Raw genomic sequence first — 25,323 nt, forward strand, 5'->3', positions numbered from 1 at the left:
ACAAGGTCAGAAAGATAAAACAATTTACAATATCTATCTTAAACACTAACATGCTGGATTAATGTGAGATACATGTGAATTAACAGGCAAACTGTGGTCAAACACACCGCACTGTACAATAATTAGCAAATGCAACCAAGACAGATCCCATGGATTTCTCAGCAACCAACCTAGACATCAGTAGGCACTGTAAGTGAAACAATTTCATTGGACCTCTGTCTCCCTTGTGAGGAACACCAAATTTTTCACTTTCGAAGATCAAGCATCTGAATTCCTTCAAAGCCCCTCCAACTCAGACTGACTAGATGACTGCACACCTCCTAGGGTTTCAGTCTCATCTCCTGAGACTCTGTTCCCCTGGGATTTCTGAGTTTGCACTCCATCCTCTACTTACTGGTACATGGACAGACAATATAAAGCAAAGGGTGAAATTTTTAAGGAGGTGCAGGAGCAGAAAGACTTGGGTGTATATGTGCATTGATCATTGAAGGTGGCAGGACAGGTGGAGAGAGCAGTTAATAAAACATATAGTATCCTGGGCTTTATTAATAGGGGCATAGAGTACAAGAGCAAGGAGGTTATGCTGAATTTATATAAGACACTTGTTAGTCCTCAGCTGGAGTGTTGTGTACAGCTCTGGGTGCCACACCATAGGAAGGATGTGAAAACTTTGGAGAGAGTGCAGAAGAGGTTTACAAGAATGATGAGAAACTTCAGCTATGAGAATAGATTGGAGAGGGTGGGATTGTTTTCGTTGGAGAGAAGATGGGTAAGAGGAGATTTGATAGAGATGTTCAAAATCATGAGGGGGCTGGACAGAGCAGATAGGGAGAAGCTGTTCCCGCTCATAAAAGGATCAAGAACGAGAGGGCATTGATTTAAAGTGATTTGCAAAAGAAGCAAATGTGAGGTGAGAAAAAAACTTTTTCACACAAGGAATGGTTTGGGTCTGGAATGCACTGCCTGGAAGTGTGGTGAAGGCAGGTACAATCAATGCATTCAAGAGGCATCATATGATTATTTGAATAGAAACAATGTGCAAGGATACGGGGTAAAGCCAGGGCAATGGCAATAGGTCATAATGCTCATTTGGAGAGCCGGTGCAGACACAATGGACCGAATGGCCTCCTTCTGTGCAGTTAAAATTCTGTGATTCTGTGATTTCAGCTCTTTAATAGCTGGCTAGCTTCACTGGGCTGGCATTGCCCCTGGATTTCACCAAGCTTACACCAAGCTATAAATGGCCCTGAGTTTATTTGGAGTCCTAATACTTTTCAGCATGGAGCCACTGTCCTTCTGTTGCCTTCTCAGCTCCTCAGGACTTCTGCACCCTAACTGCACAGAGCTGTTAAACAGCTCCTGGGACTTCTGAGCCCCAACTACGCTGAGCCAACTAACAGCTGCACTTCTGCTGCCTGGAACCTGCTAACAGCAGTACCTGTTCAATATGGCCTTTTCCCCTGCTACAAAACACTCAGTCCCCCAGCAAACACACAGTTAAATTGAAACCCTAGAACTTTCTTACACACACACACACAAGCTCACACACACACACTAACACATACACACAATTATACACAGACACAAACATATTCACACAAACATACACACACACTCACGCTCTCAGTCGCTTGCTCTGGCCCTTGTGCACACACACACACACACACACACACACACACACACAAACATACATACGCACACACTCACGCACACACAAACATACACAAACACATGCTCACACACACAAATGCACTTACACACTTGCACGCGCACACTCACACGTTGACACATACACTGGCACACACAGCACCCACTCACATATGCACTAACATACTCACACATGCACTTATACAGGCTCACATCCATGCTCACACACACACATGCATGCACACACTCACACACTCATGCTCACACTTATGCTCATGCGCTCACTCTCTGACACAAAGGCCAAATGTTTTTGGCGAGTGTGTGCATGAGTGTGTGTGTGAGTGTGTGTTTGTGTGCATGAGTGCATGCGTGAATGTGTGTGTTTGTGTGCATGAGTGTGTGCGTGAGTGTGTGTGTTTGTGTACGTGTATTTGCGTGTGTGTGTGTGTGCGTGAGTGTGTATGTTTATGTACGTGTATTTGCGTGTGTGTGTGTGTGTGCGAGTGTGTGTTTGTGTACGTGTATTTGCGTGTGTGTGCGTGAGTGTGTGCGTGAGTGTGTGTGTTTGTGTACGTGTATTTGCGTGTGTGTGTGTGCGTGAATGTGTGTTTGTGTACATGTATTTGCGTGTGTGTGCGTGAGTGTGTGTGTTTGTGTACGTGTATTTGCAGGAGTGTGTGTGTGTGCGTGAGTCTGTATGTTTGTGTACGTGTATTTGCGTGTGTGTGTGTGTCCATGAGTGTGTGTTTGTGTACGTGTATTTGTGTGTGTGTGTGAGTGTGTGCGTGAGTGTGTGTGTTTGTGTACGTGTATTTGCGTGTGTGTGTGTGTGCGTGAGTGTGTGTGTTTGTGTACGTGTATTTGCGTGTGTGAGTGTGTGTTTGTGTACGTGTATTTGCGTGTGTGTGTGCGTGCGGGAGTATGTGTGTGTGCGTGAGTGTGTGTGTGAGTGTGTGCGGTGCGGCAGGAAGTCTAGGGTGGGCCCACCTCCACCAGCCCTGGAAGCCACAACCTAATTTTACAGTTGGCCACTGCCAGTACTGCAGCCAGTTCCCGATGAGGAGGCAGGGAGGTGGCTGGACTGTAAGTGGGGGTGGCCTTGCCAGGCCAATCAGACATATCCCGGTTGGGGTGGGCCACAATCGGGAGGCCAGGGGAGGGGTTCGAGGAGAGGCACATCTCTCTGTTGGGGATGCCATCCATTGACCATCCCACCCAGTGGTGGCAGGAGGAGGCACGTAAAGGTACCCCTCTGCCCCCAGCCATCCCACCTGGTCATATTCACCATCGCCCCCACCTCCCCAAATGGGCAGTCTGCTTCCAGACACACAGGCACTCTCTGACACACTCACTCTCTCTCTCACTCTCTGCTTCCAGACACACAGGCACTCTCTGACACACTCACTCTCTCTCTCACTCTCTGCTTCCAGACACACAGGCACTCTCTGACACACTCGTTCATACACACACTCTCACTTTCTCTCTCACTTTCTGCTTCCAGACACACAGGCACTCTCTGACACACACACACACACTCACTCTCTCTCTCACTTTCTGCTTCCAGACACACAGGCACTCTCTGACACACTCGTTCACACACACACTCTCACTCTCTCTCTCACTTTCTGCTTCCAGACACACAGGCACTCTCTGACACACTCACTCTCTCTCTCACTCTCTGCTTCCAGACACACAGGCACTCTCTGACACACTCACACACACACTCACTCTCTGCTTCCAGACACACAGGCACTCTCTGACACACTCGTTCACACACACACTCTCACTCTCTCTCTCACTTTCTGCTTCCAGACACACAGGCACTCTCTGACACACTCACTCTCTCTCTCACTCTCTGCTTCCAGACACACAGGCACTCTCTGACACACTCACACACACACTCACTCTCTGCTTCCAGACACACAGGCACTCTCTGACACACTCGTTCACACACACACTCTCACTCTCTCTCTCACTTTCTGCTTCCAGACACACAGGCACTCTCTGACACACTCGTTCACACACACACTCTCACTCTCTCTCTCACTTTCTGCTTCCAGACACACAGGCACTCTCTGACAAACTCGTTCACACACACACTCTCACTCTCTATCTCACTTTCTGCTTCCAGACACACAGGCACTCTCTGACACACTCACTCTCTCTCTCACTCTCTGCTTCCAGACACACAGGCACTCTCTGACACACTCACTCTCTCTCTCACTTTCTGCTTCCAGACACACAGGCACTCTCTGACACACTCGTTCACACAAACACTCTCACTCTCTCTCTCACTTTCTGCTTCCAGACACACAGGCACTCTCTGACACACTCGTTCACACACACACTCTCACTCTCTATCTCACTTTCTGCTTCCAGACACACAGGCACTCTCTGACACACTCACTCTCTCTCTCACTCTCTGCTTCCAGACACACAGGCACTCTCTGACACACTCACACACACACTCACTCTCTCTCTCACTCTCTGCTTCCAGACACACAGGCACTCTCTGACACACTCGTTCACACACACACTCTCACTCTCTCTCTCACTTTCTGCTTCCAGACACACAGGCACTCTCTGACACACTCGTTCACACACACACTCTCACTCTCTCTCTCTCACTTTCTGCTTCCAGACACACAGGCACTCTCTGACACACACACACACACACTCACTCTCTCTCTCACTCTCTGCTTCCAGACACACAGGCACTCTCTGACACACTCGTTCACACACACTCTCACTCCCTCTCTCACTTTCTGCTTCCAGACACACAGGCACTCTCTGACACACTCGTTCACACACACATTCTCACTCTCTCTCTCACTTTTGGCTTCCAGACACACAGGCACTCTCTGACACACACACACAAACTCTCACTCTCTCTCTCACTCTCTGCTTCCAGACACACAGGCACTCTCTGACACACTCACTCTCTCTCTCACTCTCTGCTTCCAGACACACAGGCACTCTCTGACACACTCTTTCACTCTCACATTCTGTTACTCTCTCTCTCACTTTCTCACTCTCTGCTTCCAGACACACAGGGACTCTCTGACACACTCACTCACACACACACTCTCACTCTCTGTTACTTATAAACACATTCACTCAAGGACACACTCTCTCCCACACATGATCCCTCTCACACACGCACGCATTACACTACAGACCAAAAACATTAATCAGTAAAGTAAAACCATACACTTTGTTTTTACTTCTTGAGAGACGGGAATGTGCAGTATGCATCAAAAGCCAAGAAAAATAAAACCTGACGAGTTTAATCTATGGGTTCGTGTGGTTTGCTCGCTCCCTCTTATTGAGAATCCTAAGTGACTCCTATTCAGTGCTTGCAGGGAGAGCTGTCAGACAGCCAGGCAGAGCAGTAAAGCCAAGGGTTCTACACCCTGTCAGAGAGGGAGGTCCCTGTGCTGTCTGCAAATGAGACCCAGACACGGCAACTTGGATCCAGTTCATATCAACATGCTAAAGGAAATCCTCGCATGAAACGCACATCAGACCATAGTCACCATGCTGTCATATGGGCTTTGCAGTTACAGCTTTGGCTGATTAGTACCTTGTGGGTGGATCATGAACCAATAACAGTAACACGCTCTTTCCTTTCTCCCTCCCCTGAACACGCCAACTGACAGGGATCCAGCTCCACATGCAAGTAACTTCTCCTTGGGTTACTCTGGACAACGAATATTAACAGCCTATTTGAACACTGGGACACTGTAGCCAATCCTATTTCTGCCCTCTCTCACACCTTTTGCACAGATGCGTTTTCTAGCACAGGGCACAGGAATATTGATCAGGAAGATTTGTGATGTTAAGCAATCAGGATTTAATCACATAATATGGGCTGATGCTACAGTGCAGTATGGATGGAAGGCTGCAAAGCCGGAGATGCCATCTTTCAGATGAAACATTATAGAAATGTGCCATCTGTCTGTTTAGGTGGAAGTAAAGGATCCCATGGCACTGCTTCGGGAGGAGCAGGGAAGTTTTCCCAGTGTTTTGGCCAACATTTATCCCATTAAATATCAGCACCAAAAGCAAATCATCAGGTCGTTCACCTTTTTTGCTAGTTGTGAGATCTTCTGTGTACAAATTGGCCGTTGCATTTGTGTAGCTAACAGGGACCTTGTTTCCAAAGTAAAGCATGTTGGAGTATCTTGAATTTGTGAAAAGCAGTAAATAAATGCAAGTTCTTTCCTGTAAACATTTCATGTTAACCCAATTCCTCCCAATAATAAACCTTTAAACCCTTTTCCACCTTGTTTGCTGGTTTTTTAAAAAACTTGAGCTCTCCAATTTATTTTGTGATTTGTTAACCAAAAGGGTAAAAAAAAAGCTAACGTCAGTCATTTGTATTCATATAAGACCTTTCATGGCCTTAGGGCACCCTGAAGCATTTACAGCTGATTAAATATTTGAATATTGCTGAAAAGAGAGACATGTAAAAGCTTTTCATCTTGCCTCCATTAGGACAAATGCAAGAATGCCAAATTTCAAATGATCACAGCAATTTATATTACAGGATAAAAGGATGCTGGTTGGCAGTCCACTTTTATTGACCAAGGCATTGGCATAGCGAAAGCAACAGGGAACTCTAGGCTCCCCAAGCTCCTATTTAATTCAAAAAAGGCTCAAGGCTTGAACATAGTTATTTTGTTTGCAGGGAATGGGTCCCCATGTATGAATATATATCATTTCAAGCAGGCATAAATGAGCCATGTTATGAGCTCAACTGATCAGCAGTGAGTGTAACTTTTAGCGCATTCAGGATTGTTCAGCAAGTGCTGCCCAATTGTAGAATCACATCAAACAGCAGACATTTAGCTTTGGGTTTTGCAAGTGCCACCTTTTTAAAGAGTAGTTACTATTGCAATGTAGACAATGGGGCAGCCAATTTGTGCACAGAAAGCTCCCACAAATGGTGATATGATAATGACCAACTAATCAGTTTTTTTTCATAAGATTGGACAAGGGATAGATATTGGTTGGGATGCTGGGGAGAGCTCCTTTGCTCTCCCTCAAAATAATACCATGTGATCTTTTGCGTCTACCTGAGAGATTGGACGGAGCATCAGTTTAACAACTTATCCAATAGAATGGCACCTCTGACAAAGCGATACTTCCTCTGTACTGGTCTAAAGTGTGAGCCTGCATTAAGAGCTCCTTTCTGGAGTGGGACTTAAACCTACAACCTTCTGACTTGGGGGCAAGTGTAGTATCACTGAGCCAAGACACTTTGGAAGCAATTTATATGTGTTATGTATAAATCCAGCTCAAAGTTATGACCTTCGTTGAAGGCTGATAAGAAGGTTTGACACAATGCATTCCAAACAGCTTTCCTCCAAGTCCAGGTGGACTACGAGTTCAGAGGACAAACACTGCCTCGGGTTTGACTGCAGTTGGGACTGATTTGGCTCAGGCATATTGCATTGAGAGGGAATAGGTGCAATTGTCTGTGCCCTAATCGTCCCGGAGTGCTGAATACTTAGACTAGTTTCTATCTCGCAAAATTCGATATTCTGAGCAACAGCAAGCTGATTTTTGCATCACTGGGCTATGTATTGATCAAGCTACACACGAACATAAACTCACAAGTGAATATTCAAGGGCACCAGTAGAAACAAAGTTAAAAACTACCTGTCAATTTTAGTGGTTTAGGAGTCAATGTTAACTTCTTTGTAATATGTAAAGTGGAAGTATTAAAGAATGACAAATCATAGGATTTTAAACAATGCACTTGCGATGCCATGACATACAAGGCTATGGGCCTAGTGCTGGAAAATGGGATTAGAATAGTTAGGTACTTGTTTGACTGGGGCAGACTCGATGGGCCAAAGGGCCTTTGTCTGTGCTGTCGACCTCTATGACTCTATGAGGAAAGCTAAAGAAAATTGACCTTTTTTCCTTTGGAAAAAAGGAGACTTTGAGTTGACTTAAATAAATTCTTCAAGATAATGAAGAAATCTCAGAGCTCATGTAGGCAAATTGTTCCCTGTGGCAAAGATTTGGATACTGGGGTACACAAGTTTCAAATTAAGACAGGAAATCAGATGAAAGTTTTTCACTTAAATGTTGAACTGTGGAATAAGCTACCAGAGCAGTTCATGTTATGTAACACCTCATCATGTCTCAGAAATACACAATAAAGTATAGTTGCAATATAGAAAATCACACAGCCATTTTGTGCATGGGAAGATTTCACAAAGGGCAAGTTCATCTACTTTTAACAGTGTTGCTTGAGAGAGGAATGTTGTCTAGGGGACCAGGAGAACGCATTCAATATTGCCATGGGATTTTTAGTCTCACTTTGAACTGTAAAATTGGAACCTTAGTTCAATGTCACATCTGAAAGAAGGTGCCTCAGGCAGTGTTGCACTACCTCAGTATTGGAATGTCAACCTAGCAATCTGACTCAAGAGGCACAAAGACCAGTCACTGAAGCCTTTTTTTTATTATTCATTCTTGGGATATATCACTGGCTAGACCAATATTTATTGTCCATTCCCAATTGCCCTGGAGAAGGTGGTGGTGAGCCGCCTTCTTGAACTGCTGCAGATCGTGAATTGTAGGTACACCCACAGTGCTATTAAGGAGGGAGTTCCAGGTTTTTGACCCAGTGACAGTGAAGGAATGGTGATATAGTTCCAAGTCAGGATGGTGTGAGGTGATGCATTTTGGTAGGAAGAACATAGACAGATAATATAAAATAGGAGCGAAATTTTGAAGGGGTTGCTGGAACAGAAGGACGTGGTTGTATATGTGCATAGATCATTGAAGGTGGCAGGACAGGTGGAGAGAGCATTTAATAAAGCATATAGTATCCTGGGCTTTGTTAATAGGGGCATAGAGGATAAGAGCAAGGAGATTATGCCGAATATATAAGATAGTCGATAGACCTCAGCTGGAGTATTGTGTACAGTTCTGGGCACCACATTATATGGAGGATGTGAACACATTGGAGAGAGTGCAGAAGAGGTTTACAAGAATGGTCCCAGGGATGAGAAACTTCAGCTAGGAGGATAGAATGGAGAGGTTGGGACTGTTCTCCTTGGAGAGAAGAAGGCTAAGAGGAGATTTGATGGAGATGTTCAATATCGTGAGGGGGCTAGACAAAGTAGATAGGGAGAAGCTGCTCCCGCTTGTAAAAGGATCAAGAACGAGAAGGCACAGATTTAAAATGATTTGCAAAAGAAACAAATGTGAGGTGAGAAAATACCTTTTCATACAATGAGTGGTTTGGGTCTGGAATGCACTGCCTGGAAGTGTGGTGGAGACAGGTTCAATCGAGGCATTAAAGAGGGCATTAGATGATTACTTGAATAGAAACAATGTGCAGGGGTACGGGGAAAAGGCAAGGCAATGGCACTAGGTCATAATGCTCATTTGGAGAGTCAGTGCAGACATGATGGGCTGAATGGCCTCCTTTTGTGCTGTTAAAATTCTGTGTGTGACTTGGAGTGGAACAGGTGGTGAATTCACAAACATCTGCTTGGCAGTAGAGGTCATCGGTTTAGAAGGTGATGTCAAAGGTGGATTGGTGAGTTGTAGGTGGCTCACACAGCTGCCATTGTGTGTAGGTGGTGGAGGGAGTGGACGCTGAAGGTGGTGGATGTGGTGCCAATCAAGCGGACTGTTTTGTCCTGGATGGTGTTGAGCTTCTTGAGTGCTGTGGGAGCTGCAATCACCCAGTCAAGTGGAAAGAATTTCATCACACTCCTGACTTGTGCCTTGTGGGTAGCTGTGGGAATCAGAAAGTGAGTTACTCGGAGCAGGATTTCTAGCCTCTGACCTGCCCTTGTAGTCACAGTATTTATATGACTAGTCCAGATAAGCTTCTGATCAATGACAATCTCCAGGATGTTAGTGGTGGGGGATTCAGCGATGGCAATGCCATTGAATGTCAAGGGGTGATGGTTAGATTCTCTCTTGTTGGAGATGGTCATTGCCTGGCGCTTATGTGGTGTGAATGTTACTTGTCACTTGTCAGTCCAAGACTGAATATTGTCCAGGTCTTGCTGCATATGGGCTGGGGTCTTGTGATGCCATGGGTGAAGTCCCTGCCTCTGACCCAGAAGCTCTGGATTCAAGTCCTGCTCCAGAACTTGGGGACCAAGGAAGATGTGTTGATAACGTGGCCAAACAGGGTGAGCATCAACTTGTAAATGCTTCTAACAAATGCCAATGGTGGGTGGTAAATGTTGGAGAGATTCTTGGTCAGCCATGTGCCTACAGAAGGCATTGGCGAACTACTGAGCTTTCTTGACAAGCATAACCATGGACCGAGACGTCCATGGCTACTAATGTCATCTTAGGACATGACACCTGAAGAAGAATATTACCATGATGCTACTGTTCCCCGTATTATGTCATCTTTTGAAGCAAAAGCACAAATGGTTTCAAAAGGCAATTGGATTAGTTTCTGGTGTAAGAAAGAAATGAGGGATAATGGGGGAATGTTGGCTTGATCCATCAAAAAAAGGCCTTGAGCCCTTGAACATTTCTAATTGGCAGTATACTGTGGGGTAGAAGTTGCTTTTGTGGGCAGCATTAAGTGGATGGTATTGCATTTCCTCCCTGTTACGCTCCATATCTGATATTCAGTTTTACTGACTGCAATGGATGACTGGACAATTTGTGTCATTGCCCAAACCAACTTCTATCCCCTCTGTATTCACATTGCACTTTCAGGATCAAAACCACTTAAAACAATAAACAAGGACTGGAGAAGAAACAAAAAATAGTCAATAGAATGGGGAACCTAAAAGGAAAATGGCAATCTAACCTAAAAAAAACTTCAAAGAGCAGTGTGATTGGAATTTTATTGGCAGAAATCCTCGACTGAAATTCCTGTCTCTGGTATTCCAGTCTCATAATACACTAAATGAGAAAAAGCTGCTGTAAAGCTGGACTTGGGCCTACACAAACCTTCAGGCATTGCACGAAATAGCATGTGTTTTTCAAGCCGAGGGACCACCAAATGAAGAAAGGGAAAGAACAAACAGAACAGTTTAAGTATGAGGTAAGTAACTCGCTGCTTCTACAGGGGAACATTTCACTGGCGTATACCCTCCAATTTTAGAAATATTTATTTAGGTTTTTTTTGGCCTTCCCTTTCTCAATATCAGCTTTTGTTCAGGAGCCAGGCAGCTGCCATATTCCAGGCCATAACCTGTACTAGTGCTGACTCTTTGCCACCCTAACCTCCCCCTCCAAGGAGGTCCCTCCCTCCTCTCCCTGGGCATTTCATAGTGCATCCCTTGGTGAAATGGCTCAATTTCAGAATGTCCTTCCTAAGGGACTGTAGACACAGATGTCCATACGCCCCTCGAAGTGCAGGAACCCAGAGCACCAGAAACTCTACCACAGAGTCCACCTTTACCCAATGACCACTGCCTCAGCTGAACATATGTGGGATAAATGGCAGTAATCAGAGCAATGTACCATTAGGAGGTTATTAGGGTCATCCATGGTCACCTATTAAGAAGATTTTGGACAGGCTAACTTCACTAAGGTGCCAAGTTCACAGCAAGTTCACATTATAGCAGCCACATTTTGAAATGTTTTCCACATCGATGCTGTAGTTGAGGGGAATTGGACCATAGCAAACTGCTCTAGGCACAAGAAGCAGACAATGTTGAATGGGAAAACTTGAGGAAATCGATGATGCTTCATTGTGACTGGGCAACAAAATGGTTTGGGGTTTAAAACAAGCACACACCGATGGTGCCCCTATAAAAAAATAAACAGCCCAGCGGGAACAAACAGTTCGGACCAGTGCTCTTATTTCCCAGTTTTTACTGTTTTTTCGTTCTGGGAGGTCCTACATTGGCACACCGCATCACGTTAACCTTGTGTGTCACTGTGATCAGCAACCAGTGTGTAACTCACACATGCAGCAGCAGTTCAGAGTTTAGCATTGCTGCCTGGAGTGAATTTAATTAATGGGAATACTGGAATTAAAGGCAATTATTCCAGGCCAGTTTCACTTTTTACTCAGGATTAAAAAAAAAATTGCTGCATTGAACCTATACATTTCTCCGCTTTAATAAATCCGAACTGATTCAAATTACATTTGAATGCCTGGATGGAGTCACTATATACTGCACTAGGTGGCAGCAGTCTAATCCATAAATCAATGACTTGAAGTATGAAGGAGTTATTCTCTGCGTCAGCCTCAGCTCACTCTTCCCTCAAGTTATACATAGCTCCTCAGGTTCTCCTGGCCTCCTTTTGCATCTTATCTCACTGCACCCGGCTGAACATTCTGATTCTCTTGAAACTAATGAGCTGGAAGAACACATGCTGACCATTAAGGCCTATGGACAGCAGCACTGGAGTGGGGGGGGGGGAAGGCAAAAGACTGTGACAAAGGCTGGAGATTGTTGAACCGATTTGCTTTGAGTGAGGATAGAAATACGGGAAAGAAAGTCTTGCACTTATATCGTACCTTTCAGAACCTGAGGATGTCCCAAAGTGCTTTGCAGCCAACAAAGTGATTTTCAAAGCGAAGTCACTGTTGTAGTTTAGGAAAGGGAGAGGCCATCCTGAACTACATCACCAACTCTACTCACGCAGTTGGGCCTTAATTAAGAATGCTTGCATTAGCAGCATTTTTAGTTCAATCTCATCTGTTGTAATATGTCTTCCACTGATTGAGTGTCATTAAATTATGACCGAAAAATTCTGCTCTGTCATAAAATGGTCTGCATGCATTGTTCTTCAAGAGTAATGGCAAATTCAAAGGTGGGAGTGGTGGGAAATATGTAGGCTACAAAAGAAAGCATGGAGAATCAAAAGACCAAAGAGCAATATGAGCTAAAGGTAGCACGAAACAAAACTTCTTACTTCAAGGCAGTGAGGGCTCAGCACAAACTTCTCAAGGGTAACTAGGCATGGGCAATAAATGTCAGCCTTGCCAGTGATGCCCACATTGCACAGAATAATGAGAAAAATATTGTATTAATTTCATAACAAAACAAAAATCAAACTTTCATCATCGTCACAAACATACAACAGGACCTTACATAAAATGCCAACCTTACAGTCGAACTTCATGTGCAGTGTCAGAAAAGAGCTCTACCCAGATTGTATACAAGATGTACAGGATTTGTCACACTCCATTTGCACAACTACAGTACCTACTTGAGGCACTGGGCAAATTACAACCTAGAAGTTTGACTTTTCACTTGGGGGCCATAATGATGTACAACTCATGTGAAATGAGTTAACTGTTCCATTAAAGTAACACAGGAAAGGATTACACACAAATCCATTGAACATGCATACACGGTTAGCTGAAGAGACTTATCTCAAAGCAAAAGTCTGAGGTACTCTACATACAAACTGATTTCTTAGTGGAAAAGCATGGGGGAAACGTTGAGAGAATTTCTTGCTGCTTGTGTACTGGTGTCTTGCTGAAACAGTTATACCAGTCTGTGATGCAGTTGGCTTCCGTAATGTCCTCCAGGGAAAGGAATCTGCTGCCCCCAACCTGGTCTAGCCTACATGTCCTTTAAGCATTGACCATGTAGGACAGCAGTAATGTCACCTGAGGTAACAAGCCACAGTTGCAGTGGTTGGGGAGGCAGTGGCCTAGTGGTATTCCCGCTGGTCTGGTAACCCTGAGACCCAGGGTAATGCTCCGGGGACCAGGGTTTGAATCCCACCACAGCAGATGGTGAAATTTGAATTCAATAAAATCTGGAATTAAAAAAAAGCCTGATGATGACCATGAAAACATTGTCATAAAACCCCATCGGGTTCAGTAATGCCCTTTAGAGAAGAAATCTTCTGTCTTTACCTGGTCTGGCCTACATGTGATTCCAGATCCACATAAATGTGGTTGACTCTTAAATAGCTGAGGAAACCACTCAGTTTATTGAAGGCAATTAGGGATGAGCAATAAATGCTGGCCTAGCCAGCAATGCCCAGGTCCTGTAAAAAAAAGGTTCCTCCACTTTCTCAGCCAACTAGTAATGGTCAATAAATATGGCCTTGCCAGTATCATCCATATCCTGAAAACAAATTAATAATCAGAACAGGAGTAATTCCTGTCTGTGTAAGGATCACAACTGAGCATTCAGAATAGGCCTGTTTGTCAATCAGGTTCTTGAGTCAACTCCATTAAGGAAACAGATCTCAGCAACAAGGCTCCAAACTTGAACTCTCTCTTTGGCTGCAACCTGCACTTGTTCAGCCAGTAGGAGGATCTTTTCTCAGTGAATAAACTGCAATGGTGTTTAGGGTTAACACTGCACAGTCACTGGGTGCCCAGCTCTTTATTGCTAAATGACCACCTGTACAGCTTTCAGAGGATTGGCTGCTTTCAACAGGAGACATGCAGCAGCCACAGTGCTGAGCAAAGTGCATCGTCCTCAGGGTGATGCTGAACAATAACCGCATAGGGGAGCTCAAAATGTCAGTGCAGGTGGCTCCTGACATGTTTCCACTTCATGTGGGGCACTTCAAAGGCACCAGCAGCACTTAGAGACAGAATATTCAGAAGTGCTTCAGAAAAAGGAATGCCATCTTTCAATTACTTAAAAAATTAATGCATGTCACAAAATGGACAAAATTGGATGCAATGTTGACTTTACACCCTGTCCAATTTCACTTTCCACTAAACTCAAAATAATGTAACATTGGATAGGGAAGAAAAATAGCATTTGCTCATGTTCCCATGAGTTTTCTCTACAGTTAAAATATCACCTACGTACAATTTTGTTTGTGTGTGGGCTTGTGTGTGTGTGTTTCTGTATGTGTTTGCATGTGTCTGTATTTGTGTGTGTGCGAGTGTTTGTGTGTGTGTGTGCGAGTGTTTGCATGCGTGTGTTGATGTGTGTGTATGTGTTTGTGTGTTTGTGCGTGTGATTGCATGTGTGTGTGTTGGCGTGTTTTTGTTTGTGTCTTTGCATGTGTATGTGTCTGCATATGTGTTATTTCTGGTACATTTTTGTCTTCTAACACTTTTAGTACAAGCAGAATGTCAAAGCAGGAAACAATACTTGCCCTCTTTCTTTTGAACTACAGGCGATAATTGTCTGAAAAATAATTACAAATCAAAGTTTTAAAAACTTTGTTCTGATACATTTCCCATTTTCTTCTGCCTTTCCCTTAGATACAGCTTGCACCATGGAGAGAGCAGTTTTGCAGACTTTTCTGAGATCTCTCTCAGTGTTATTCAATCGGCAGTCACTGAAAATTCCCATCCTTTTAGCATCCTCTGCCTATGATGGCCTGGTAGAGATGAAGGGCTCATTACCTAGGCACAAACAAGAGCTGGTAGCCCAGAATATTGTTAGACCATTTTGTCAATTAACCAGGATTTAATTTGGCCTTTGCTCCTTGCATTATGGACTCCACCGGGTGTGTGGCATTTTAAATATAAAGACAACGGAAATAGGCATTTAATGTGGTTTGCTAATGAGGAAGGCAAACCAGTGATGAGTATAGGCTGTTTAGGAGGGAGCAGAGAGACTGATATGAAAGCTTGCATTTCTGCCACTGGATGAATTTATAATGATTCCAGGCACCTATATAATCACTTCCAGGCACTCTTAGGCTGAGCTATGTGCCCACATGATTGGCAATCTAACCACTCACCACAGAGAGAATTAAAACAATGTCTAATGGTTGCACAGTGACAATACATGGTAGTGACAACATGCTGATCTGTAGAGCAAGGGGTTTGTTCCCATGGTATGGTGCTATAATAATATGGTTGTAGCCCAGTCTCCAAGCAGGCAATTGGAGCAGTAGGGAGGTCCTTGAATCTGTGCTTTCCAAGCAGAATTTAGAGAGTTCTTAGACAGGCCAACCCACTCGCTCATCCAGAACCAACGGTGTGTGATGTGGGGAAGCCCAAGATTGTATTTGAGAAGAAAATATACTGAAATTAGGAATCATCACCTTTATAAGATGAGAGAATTCAAAAACTATAGCTTATAATATAAATCTATTAATTATAGAATAATACATTCACATCCTATACGTGGCACACATCCATCAAGCAACACATCCTGCCAACTCTGTCTTATTCATTCATATATTATATGCAAAACAAGCTAGTTTGTTGCTTTTCAATTGATCTTATCTCATTAGAATGTTTCTTAATTGACCTTCTGGATGAGAGTGGGATGTGAGAGATTACAGTATCTGGTTCACCTAATGACGCATTTCATTTTTATGGCCCTCGTGATTAGGCACTGGACAATAAAGGCAACTCCGGATTATAAGGGACAAACAGTCCATTTACCGACTGGACTGCTGATGCTGAACCAGGGAGAATATCGTCTGCAGGCCTGAAACTTAAAATAGTCACACATGAGGAATGGTCACTTTGATGTGCCAGAACAATGGAGTGGAAAAGTATGCCAGCTAGTGTTGTCACCTACATGACAACGTACTACATGACTGCTCCTGGTATCTTTCCAATAACGTAAAGCATATGCTACAATCTTTATTAAAAATATATTATCTATTCAGTAGTTCAATTCAGTTGGAGAATTCCACTTCAATCTGCTAGGGAACAATCTCATCCTAACAGATTGATGAAGCAGCTCTATAATCCAGTGCCAACTCTGTTAACCGGCGCCGCTCAGCCAGCTGTTGGCCCAAATCTTCCGAGGAGCAGCAACCACAGTCGGATTGCTGCCTCTTTCCTACTTTTCTACGCTATGCTGGAGCTCCGCAGTTCTGGCTGGGACTTCCGATCCTGGTTTCTCCAGAATTGCGGAGTGCCTACCTGAAGCGGAACTGCTTCTTCATGGTGCTGGTTCGTGGCGAGAAGAGAAGCCATGGCCCTTTTTTTTATAGCACCAGCTGCCATATTCTGGTAAGCAAAGAGTTTACATTTCCTTAAGCTTCCTTGAAAAGCTACAGAAAGTAAGTGAGTAAGGGGGGTGGGATGGGTGAGGAAAGGGGGTGAGGAAAGGGGTTTGGGTGGGTAAGATAAGGGAGTAAGATGGGTGAGGGAGTAGTGTGGATGAGGCAAGAGGGTAGGTTGGTAAGGGGATCGGGTAGGTGAGGTAAGTGAGTAAGGGGGTAGTGTGGGTAAGAGGATATGCAGGTACAGTAAGGGGTAAGCTGGGAAAGGTAACTGGGTAAGCGGATAGGGTGGATAAGGGGATAGGGTGAGTAAGGTAAGTGGGTAAGGGGGTAGGGTGAAGTAAGTGGCTAAGGGGTAGGATTGCTAAGGTAAGTGCGTAAGTGGTAAGGATGGGTAAGGGGAATAGAGTGACAGTTGGGCAGCTGAGGTCAGGTGAAGGTGGGTCGAGGAGAGTTGGGGGTCATGAGAGTAATGGCTGTTCAGGGCAGAGTCGGATGGTGGGACAGGCCAGGTCAGGTCAGGGGAGTCAGGGGTCGAGGGGGCAGACAGTTGTATAGTTACCCTGGAGTTAGAACAGGATTTTTCTGCTTAACATTTCCTGGGTAACTACCCAGATAAGTAAGTCGAACCATCTGAAGTCTCCAACTCTAAATCAGAGGGTCCCTGGGAACAGTAGAATTGCCCATCGCAAGTTCAAACTTCTTGGGCAATTCCCACAGAATCAGTGCATTGAGACTTCTGTGGGGGTCCTATAGCGCACCTGGGGGTGGCATGTTGTTTTCCGACTATCCAGAGACTGGAAGATCTGGGCCATTATTCCTGTAAGTATTGGGGGGGTGGGTGAGTGTTCACCAGTTTCAGATTTGTAGAAGGGGAGTGGAAAGATGGAAGGAGGGGACTCTGAGTCACTGTAGCCTTTTCTTCAGTTTAATAGCTAAAATGAAGGAACACCTTTTGACGGGGCTCGAGTGAGGCTGCTTAGATACATTTTGAATGACAGTCCCTTTTCCTGCTTTATTATTGTTAGCTATTTTCTCCAACGTCACTGTACAAAACACCCCCCACCCAAACCTTGTGGGGTTCAAGGGAATTATTCTTACATATGGGAATTATTTTAGTGAATTTTGCAGAGTATCACATTATATTCACAGAACAGAAACAGTTCATTCAGCCCAACGTTTATTCTTCATAGAAGCCTCCTCCCACCCTTCTTCATCTCCAGCATTTCCTTCTATTCCTTTTTCCCACAGGTACTTAGTTAGCTTAAACTTAAATACATCCATGCTATTCGCTTCAATCATTTCATGCTGTAATGAGTTCCACATTTTAACCACTCTGTGAGTAAAGAAGTTAGCGCTGATTTTGCTTCTGGGTTTGTCGGGGACCATTTTATGTTGATAGTCCCTGGTTTTTGACTCCCCAATGAGTGGAAGGTTTTTGCATCTTCCCTGTGTTGCAAAAAAAAGACAGGAATTAAAGCCCCACAAATGTTTGCACTGACCTTACCCTGGAAGCTGTGCACCAGACCTTGTTTACAGTGATCAGCAGCACACGGACTGCTCTGGGGTATATATATATATGAATGTTCACAGCCAGCTGTGGGGCATTTACAGTTCCAGCTCAAACCCTGAGACCAAAATTCTGTCACAGAAAAATCCCCTCTCTTGTCCATTAAACCTGCCTCAGTCGCACATGCTCCAGTTGGGAGGTATTGTACTGCCTTCCAGACAAATGTGTGAGGTTAGGATAAATAGTAATGCACTTTTTGATAAGGAATTGTAAAGTTCAACACTCACTCACTTTTCCAGAACTGCTTCATTCAATTTAAGGTTGCGGGGAGTTGGAGCCTATCCAGACAGGCAGTGGACGCTAGGCAGGGTACACCCAGAACGGGACACCAGTGCATCACGGCGCACACACTCTCACACAGATGGACAATTTACTGTAGCCAATCCACCTAACCAGCACGTCTTTGTACAGTGTGAGGAAAGCAGAGCACATGGAGAAAGCCCACGCTGACACGGAGAGAACATACAAACTTCACACAGAGAGACACCCAAGATCAGGATCAAACCCGGGTCCCTGTGAGCAGCAGCAACTGTGCCACCCAAGTTCAATACTGAAAGAGTTAAATGCTGAATTTTTGAATAACCTATTATTACCCTTGGTTTATTAATATTTGAAAAACTCATATAAATAGAGGGTGTAAATATAGAAACAGCAGAAGGCCATTCAATCCCTCCAGCCTGTTCTGTCATTTAATTAAACCATGGTCGATCTGTAACTCAGCTCCATTTACCCTCCATTGCTCCCTGTGGCCTTACCTCACAAAACCAGTCTTGAAAGCACCAATTGCCCTCATCATCTGCAGCATTGTGGGTGAGAGACCTCCAGGTTTCCTGTGTGTGAAAAAGTGCTTCTGGGTGCAGTCTGACCCAGCGAGACCCTTAACTAACAGCAGAGACATGGCCAGTCAGTGGAGTTCACTGGAGTTCTTCAGAGATCAAATGAGTCCTTTATGGACAGCTGCTTGTAGAAAGTCTGACTTTGAAGTGTTTTTAAAAATGTAGATTTGTTGGGGAGATTGCAGTTTTGAGATAAGGATACTGCTGAAAAAAGAGACATTTTTTGACCAAAAAAAAGTCTTTTTTCAGCAATACTCAGGTTCCGTACTACCAAATGACTAGATAATGACACATTAATGTCACTGAAAAGTGAATGAACAGACAAGAGTGCAGCATCACCCAGCCTCAATGACTCAGGTCAACTTAAACAGAATCTGCATTGAAACAACATTTTACTACTTTCCAACATGCAGGGCGAGGTGCTGAGGGACCGATTAAATCTTGGGGTAGCTGCTGCAAAGGCGCAGTGGGGAAAGGCCACCGTCTAAGGCCTTTCAACCAGAGTTCACTGAGGGGCTGGAAACCATGTAAACCCCTTGGGCTGTATGCTTGTCATTGAATGTATATGGTAAATATCACATGTACGGCAATTGTATTGAGGCACCTCAAAGTGCAACATGCTTTATAGAGAAAAGTTGAATATGATTACACCTCCCTTTGTGTCCAATTTGAAATGTTTTGCATTATACTTTTCAATATTTTATGAATAAAGTATATTTTTGGGGAAAAAAATCATTTTACTACTTCTCAGAAAATTTACACTTTAAAGTGCTGGTGCAGACTCGATGGGCCAGAGGGCCTTTTCTGCACTGTGATTCCGTGATTCTGTGATGTAAAGTACATGAGACAAGCTTGACCTACATTTGGTGCACAGCAAGATCCCACTGAGGTGAATGACTAAGTAATTTTTTTTTGTTATGATGACAGTGACTGAGAAAGAATATTGGCCATGGTACCAGGAGAGTTCTCTGTTCCTCCTCAAATTAGTGCCTGCCAATACCAGCTTTATTTCTGAAACAAAAACAAAAAATATTGGAAAATCCCAGCAGGTCTGACAGCATCTGTGGCGAGAAAGACAGAGGTAACGATCCGGGTCTGCATGGCTCTTCTTCAGGCATACGGACCCAAAATGTTAACTCTGTCTTTCGCTCCACAGATGCTGTCAGACCTGCTGAGATTTTCCAGCAATTTTTGTTTTTGTTTCAGATTTCCAGCATCTGCAGTATTTTGCCTTGATACCAGCTTTATTTATCCCTTTTTGCTTCCCCCAAGATAGGCAGCATCAGATTATTTTCCTCACATTAATCTGGCCGTGACCCTCTTCAAACGAGATTTGAATTTCAACCTGATGCTTGTCGGGAAAGGTACTTGCTTGGTTTCAACTTTCAGTGCCTCCCTGACTCCAGTAGCGAGCGTTGAGGCCACTTACAGTACACTTAAGGGAATAGAGGGTTCTTAAGAAGGGGTGTTTATGCAGCACCCAATAACATGCATGTGGGGCCTTTTTGAATAGGTTTATGTTGTGTCAAAGGTAGATGTAACTGGTTTCATAATAACTCACTTCTCGTAGTGTTTATTGGCTTAAATACCAGACACCATTTCTTTTTACATTGAATATGATTTAAGATGTTTTTCAGTGGGTTAGAGCCTTTAAGTACTAAATTTTAGAACAAAAATTATACTTGACTGTGTGTTTTCGTAATTGTCCATTTATCTACCGGGTTAAATCTAAATTTTGGGATCCCTTTCCACAAGGATAAAGTAAGAAAACAAAGCGAAGGTATGATGGAATGAGATGGTCTGAATCGAAGAAACCTGCACCACTTGTTTCAGGGCAATAGTTGGGAACCCCAAATGCTTAAAAGTGCTTTTAAAATTCCTTGTAACTGGTGGTTCCAATGTTGTGAACCAAGTCCCTCCACATTGAAAATGGTGACCATCCTCTAACCAAGTCAACACCAGGGAAGGCTAAAGTATTTATTTATTATTTTTAAAATTTATTTATCCATGGTTTTATCCCTTTTTATCCCTTTTGCCCCCCTTCTTTCCCATTTTCTATCCTTCCTTTTCCCGTCACCGGCCCCACCCCATCCCCATCCCCATCCCCTACAGGACCATCTGTTACTTGTTCTATGTTGTTCTTTCACACAATGCTACCCTTATCCTACTATTATCATATTCTGCTTTCTTACCTTTACGCCACCATCAGCACCTTTTTTTAGGCTAACCGCTACCATTAACACTCCCTTTGTCCTCTACTTCATGACACCTTTGTCAATCCCTCCTTTGCCCCCACCTATCGCTGGCCTTCTTACCCACCTTCACCTGCCCCACTCCCCCTTAAACAGTTATAAATTTAATCACATTTCCACTTCTCTTCCGTTCTGAAGAAGGTTCATAGGGACTCGAAAGGTTAACTGTTTCTCTCTCCACAGATACTGCTAGACCTGCTGAGTTTTCCCAGCATTTTCTGTTTTTGTTTCAGATTTCCCGCATCCGCGGTATTCTGCTGTTATCACGGGCTGGCGCGGCCCACTAATTGTCAGCCATCAACTATCCATTACAGCACCTCAGAAGTACCGAAAATGGGCTTCAAACAGAATAAGTGATTCCTGCCTCAGCGTCGGATAGAACAGTTTTGATGGTTTTAACCACCCTCAGCCGCTTACTGGAAAGGAATCAGGTCGGGAGACTTCAACGAGGAATCGCACGGGTCAGACCTCACTGAAATCTTAGGTCCCAAAGGAAAAGGAAAGTTCTGGTCTTGAAACCGCAGTATGTATTCCGCAGGTGCAAACATCTCAGCGAACTTCTACAAGAGTGGACGCGATCTGATAGTGTAAGACGGAATACAGCCAGGGCTCAGAACAGATAAAAGTTTTTTTAAAAAAAATATTTCTCCTAATTGCACTTTTATTTTATATACAATAATGCACCATTGCTTTCTAAATAAACAGGAAGACTTCCAACTCCCCGAGACAATCTTGTTCCAGTAAATGGGAAGACAAGCATTTCGTCTCAACCTGCTCCGCCAGAATCTCCTCTGTACATAAAGAAGAGTGCAGGTTAAAAGACAGATGTATGTACAGGTATTTAAATGTGGCGTTAACCTAAGAACTATTGTTTCAGGAGGCTAGCTATCTTCCCCTTAAGCAAATTAAACATCAGATACTAGGTGGGTGCCCTGAAGTGGCAGAGAGCACAGTCAACATATGCAAGGTCATGTGAGAAGAGGATTCGACAGTGGGCCAGATTTTAACTCCTTATTAAGTGGGTGGGTTTTGATTGAATTAAAATCTCACCTAATATCTCCACACCCAAGATTGCCGGGTCAGTTAGTCCACAATCTCTGTTTGGGAGCACATTTACCCTATATGGAGGATAGCATTAATGTACAAGGCATGAAGATACATGGACAGATGACGGAGAAATAAATAGAATGTATATAAGATGCTGGTTTCTTGTAGCTAGTTGTACAGACTGGAGATCCCTTTACTGATGACCTTCAGCATTTTACTGTTCCCACATTTTTGGCCTAAGACCATAAACGCTCCTGTACATTATTGCACTCACAAGCCTGCGCGCAGATATACAAATATCCAGGTATATAAACACACACACACACATCTGTGTACAAATGCTCCTGGCTATAGATCTCACACAGACCTACTCCTGTCCATAAATACACACAAATCCATACACATGTACAAATACTCATAGATATATACATAATCACTCACACACACAAACTGTCCTGAACATAAATACATGCGCACACACACACAAATACTGATGTATATGCAGGCACACAAATACCTATAGATACACCACCTGCGCACAGATATGCAAAGCTATCCCCATACAAAATAAACATTTAGACCTCTATGTAGGTATGGTTAATGCATAAACATGTAGTTAAGTATACACCTGTACAGAAGTACAATACGCACACAATAAATGCATTAACGTCTGCCCATCTTTAATCTGATTATATCTTTTAAGAAAATATTCTGAGTGATAGATATAACCATCCAAGAGCCTGGCAACTGCGATTAGCAAATCTTAAAGAATCCAATGAATCAAACCAGAAATCCTGTAAGATTCTTTTCTGTGCGATCCACTGGGGATCATTTCTTGGCCAAGTATTGGACAATGAAACTGTTACACGGGTGATAATGCCGGCTGATTTTAAACAATCCCTAGAACCACACTGACTAAAAGAAACACATTGGAAATCCTTAAACTGTGATTTCTTGCGTGCAGTAGGACGCAGCCTAGTGATGTAACTTGGTCAGTTTTACATACCCGTTTATTTTCTCCGCCACCCCAAAACATATGGAAACTCAACAATTTCCATTCACACACCATCCAGTGATAACACTTGAAACTTGAACCTCTTCGACTATTGGAGAGGGGACATGAGGGCAAAGCAGTTCATTTTGTCCCTAGCATTCCTACTGACATTTCAATCTTTAATTTAGTAACAGTGCGTTGGATGTAAAATAGCACCACAGTGGCTGGATAGACTTTTTTTTTGCTTTTATAGGGGTTTTTGTGCAACTTTTTTCAGAATACGGTATAGCAATTGGTCTAATTCAGCACCAAAATGTAACAAGAGAGGAAAACATAAAGAACAAAAAAAAAAACCCCACATACGCTCAATGGAAATTCAGGAATAAACCCCCTACCGTCAGTGTGCAAGCTGGGGAAAGGATATGGGTTACAGACCAGCTTAAGGCACCAACTCCTGGGGCGGGTCGTCTGTTTCAGGTGGAAGAAAACGACGGGGGCGAGTGCGGGGTAAGGCAGGTGCTCCTGGCTGTGGTTCTGCTCCTGCTGGGTTTCGCAGCTCTCCGCTCCCTCCGGGAGCTCCCTGTACTGGGAGTCGGGCTCCCTGCAGTCGGTGCCGGCCGGCTCCTCGCCTTCCCTCCGCCTGCCCTCTCGATCCAGGTCGTTCAGCTTGATAAAAGTACTGGGCAGCGGTGAGCTCCCTTCTTTCGGACTTGTGTCCGTCTCATCTTCAGCCATCTCCCCTCTTCCAGTATTTAGACGAGAGTTTCAACAGTCCCTTTGAACAATAATTTAAAGGGATTTTGACCTGTTTCTCCTCTCCACTCGTCTTAAAGAGTAGTTAAAGCATCAAATTGTTCCTTTGGAGTCAATTCCAATTCCGGCATGATTATAATCAAAAATCAGGTTTTTCTTACATCTAAATTGCTTTGCATTGACTGATGAAGTCTTCAGTTCTTTCATTCACTTAAGCTCTTCTTTGGAAACCATCTTTCACATAACCAAAAACGTGAATCCCATTAGGGATAGTCTCTCTTTTGATTTAGTTCTTTAAAAAAAAGACAACCAGAATGGTGCTTATAGTTAGGATGTGTTTCAGGAGTGCTGTGCAAAATCCCTTTGTCTCGGCTCCTCTACAGAGATGAAGAAATACTTCTGTGTAATATCTGAGAAATCATTGATTATTGTGGAGGGAGAACCCCTCGCGGAAACAATGCATTTATTTTTTCCGCCCTCTCAAACAAAAAAAGGAACTACATTTAAAGAAAGAGGTCACTGGTGATAAAATCTTTAAAACAAAATCCTCTTTTTTTGCCCCCGGAGTGCCTGTACAGTCTTCAGAGGATGATGAAATTAATCAAAAGCTGTATCTTTGCAACACAAATCCCTGTAGAAGGATCTCTCTCTCTCTCTCTCGTTTTACTCTGAAGCAGCAATTATTGATGCAAATTCTTGTGATGCATTTAATTCCCACTCATTTTTTTTCTGAAGTCCTGGTAAAATCAACAGCTGATGAGACTGAAATTTAAAATAAAACCACACAAGAGATATGCGTGCGTCTTGCAATAAAGAGATCCCACTACAAGCGATGATGTCTCTTTTTATTATATTCTGAGGCAAGAATAACTGATGGCAAATTCATTTTTTTTGGTTGCATAGAATCTTCTGCTGCGATATTTCTTTGAAATGATTAGCTGGGTGTAGAGTGTTGATTGAAGTCTTGCTGTTCTCCCTCTTGCTGTTACTGCCCTGTATTCACTGAGCTGGAACTGACAATGGCCACACTGGAACCTGCACACCTCGCAGCTGGAATCCCAGGCAAACTTCAGACAGTCGCTCTCGCCCCACCCCCTCCTCCCACCGCCCCAATGCCTCATCTCACCCGCTATTGGTTACCAGGACCCCCCAGCTACCCAATCAGCGGGCCCCGTGGGGTCCACTCTCTCCATTGGTCGGACCAGCTGTCAGTCCGCAGCGCACCCCGCCCCCACGTGTCAACAGCTGGAATCGCAATGAAACTTGGGGCCCCGCCCCCCTTTGTCGCCAATTGGCCCTTCCCCCCACGTCCTTGCGCCAATCGGGTCACGGTTCAACATGCCCTGCAGCTCGATTGGTCTATTTCCCTGT

The 25,323-nt window shown here is 43.9% G+C and overlaps 1 protein-coding gene across 1 annotated transcript in view; it reads right to left on the bottom strand.

Annotated features, from left to right (window-relative positions):
* The window catches only part of cacna1g (calcium channel, voltage-dependent, T type, alpha 1G subunit), a 727,897-nt gene extending 704,148 nt beyond the window's left edge, over nt 1-23,749 (bottom strand). Inside the window, exon 1 of the mRNA XM_041216784.1 lies at nt 23,624-23,749. The gene's annotated coding sequence lies outside the window, so the exon portion shown is untranslated. The remainder of the gene's footprint in view (nt 1-23,623) is intronic.
* Nucleotides 23,750-25,323: the final 1,574 nt, after the last annotated feature.

The sequence above is a fragment of the Carcharodon carcharias genome, chromosome 22 (genome assembly GCF_017639515.1).
Source record: "Carcharodon carcharias isolate sCarCar2 chromosome 22, sCarCar2.pri, whole genome shotgun sequence".
Lineage (NCBI taxonomy): Eukaryota > Metazoa > Chordata > Chondrichthyes > Lamniformes > Lamnidae > Carcharodon > Carcharodon carcharias.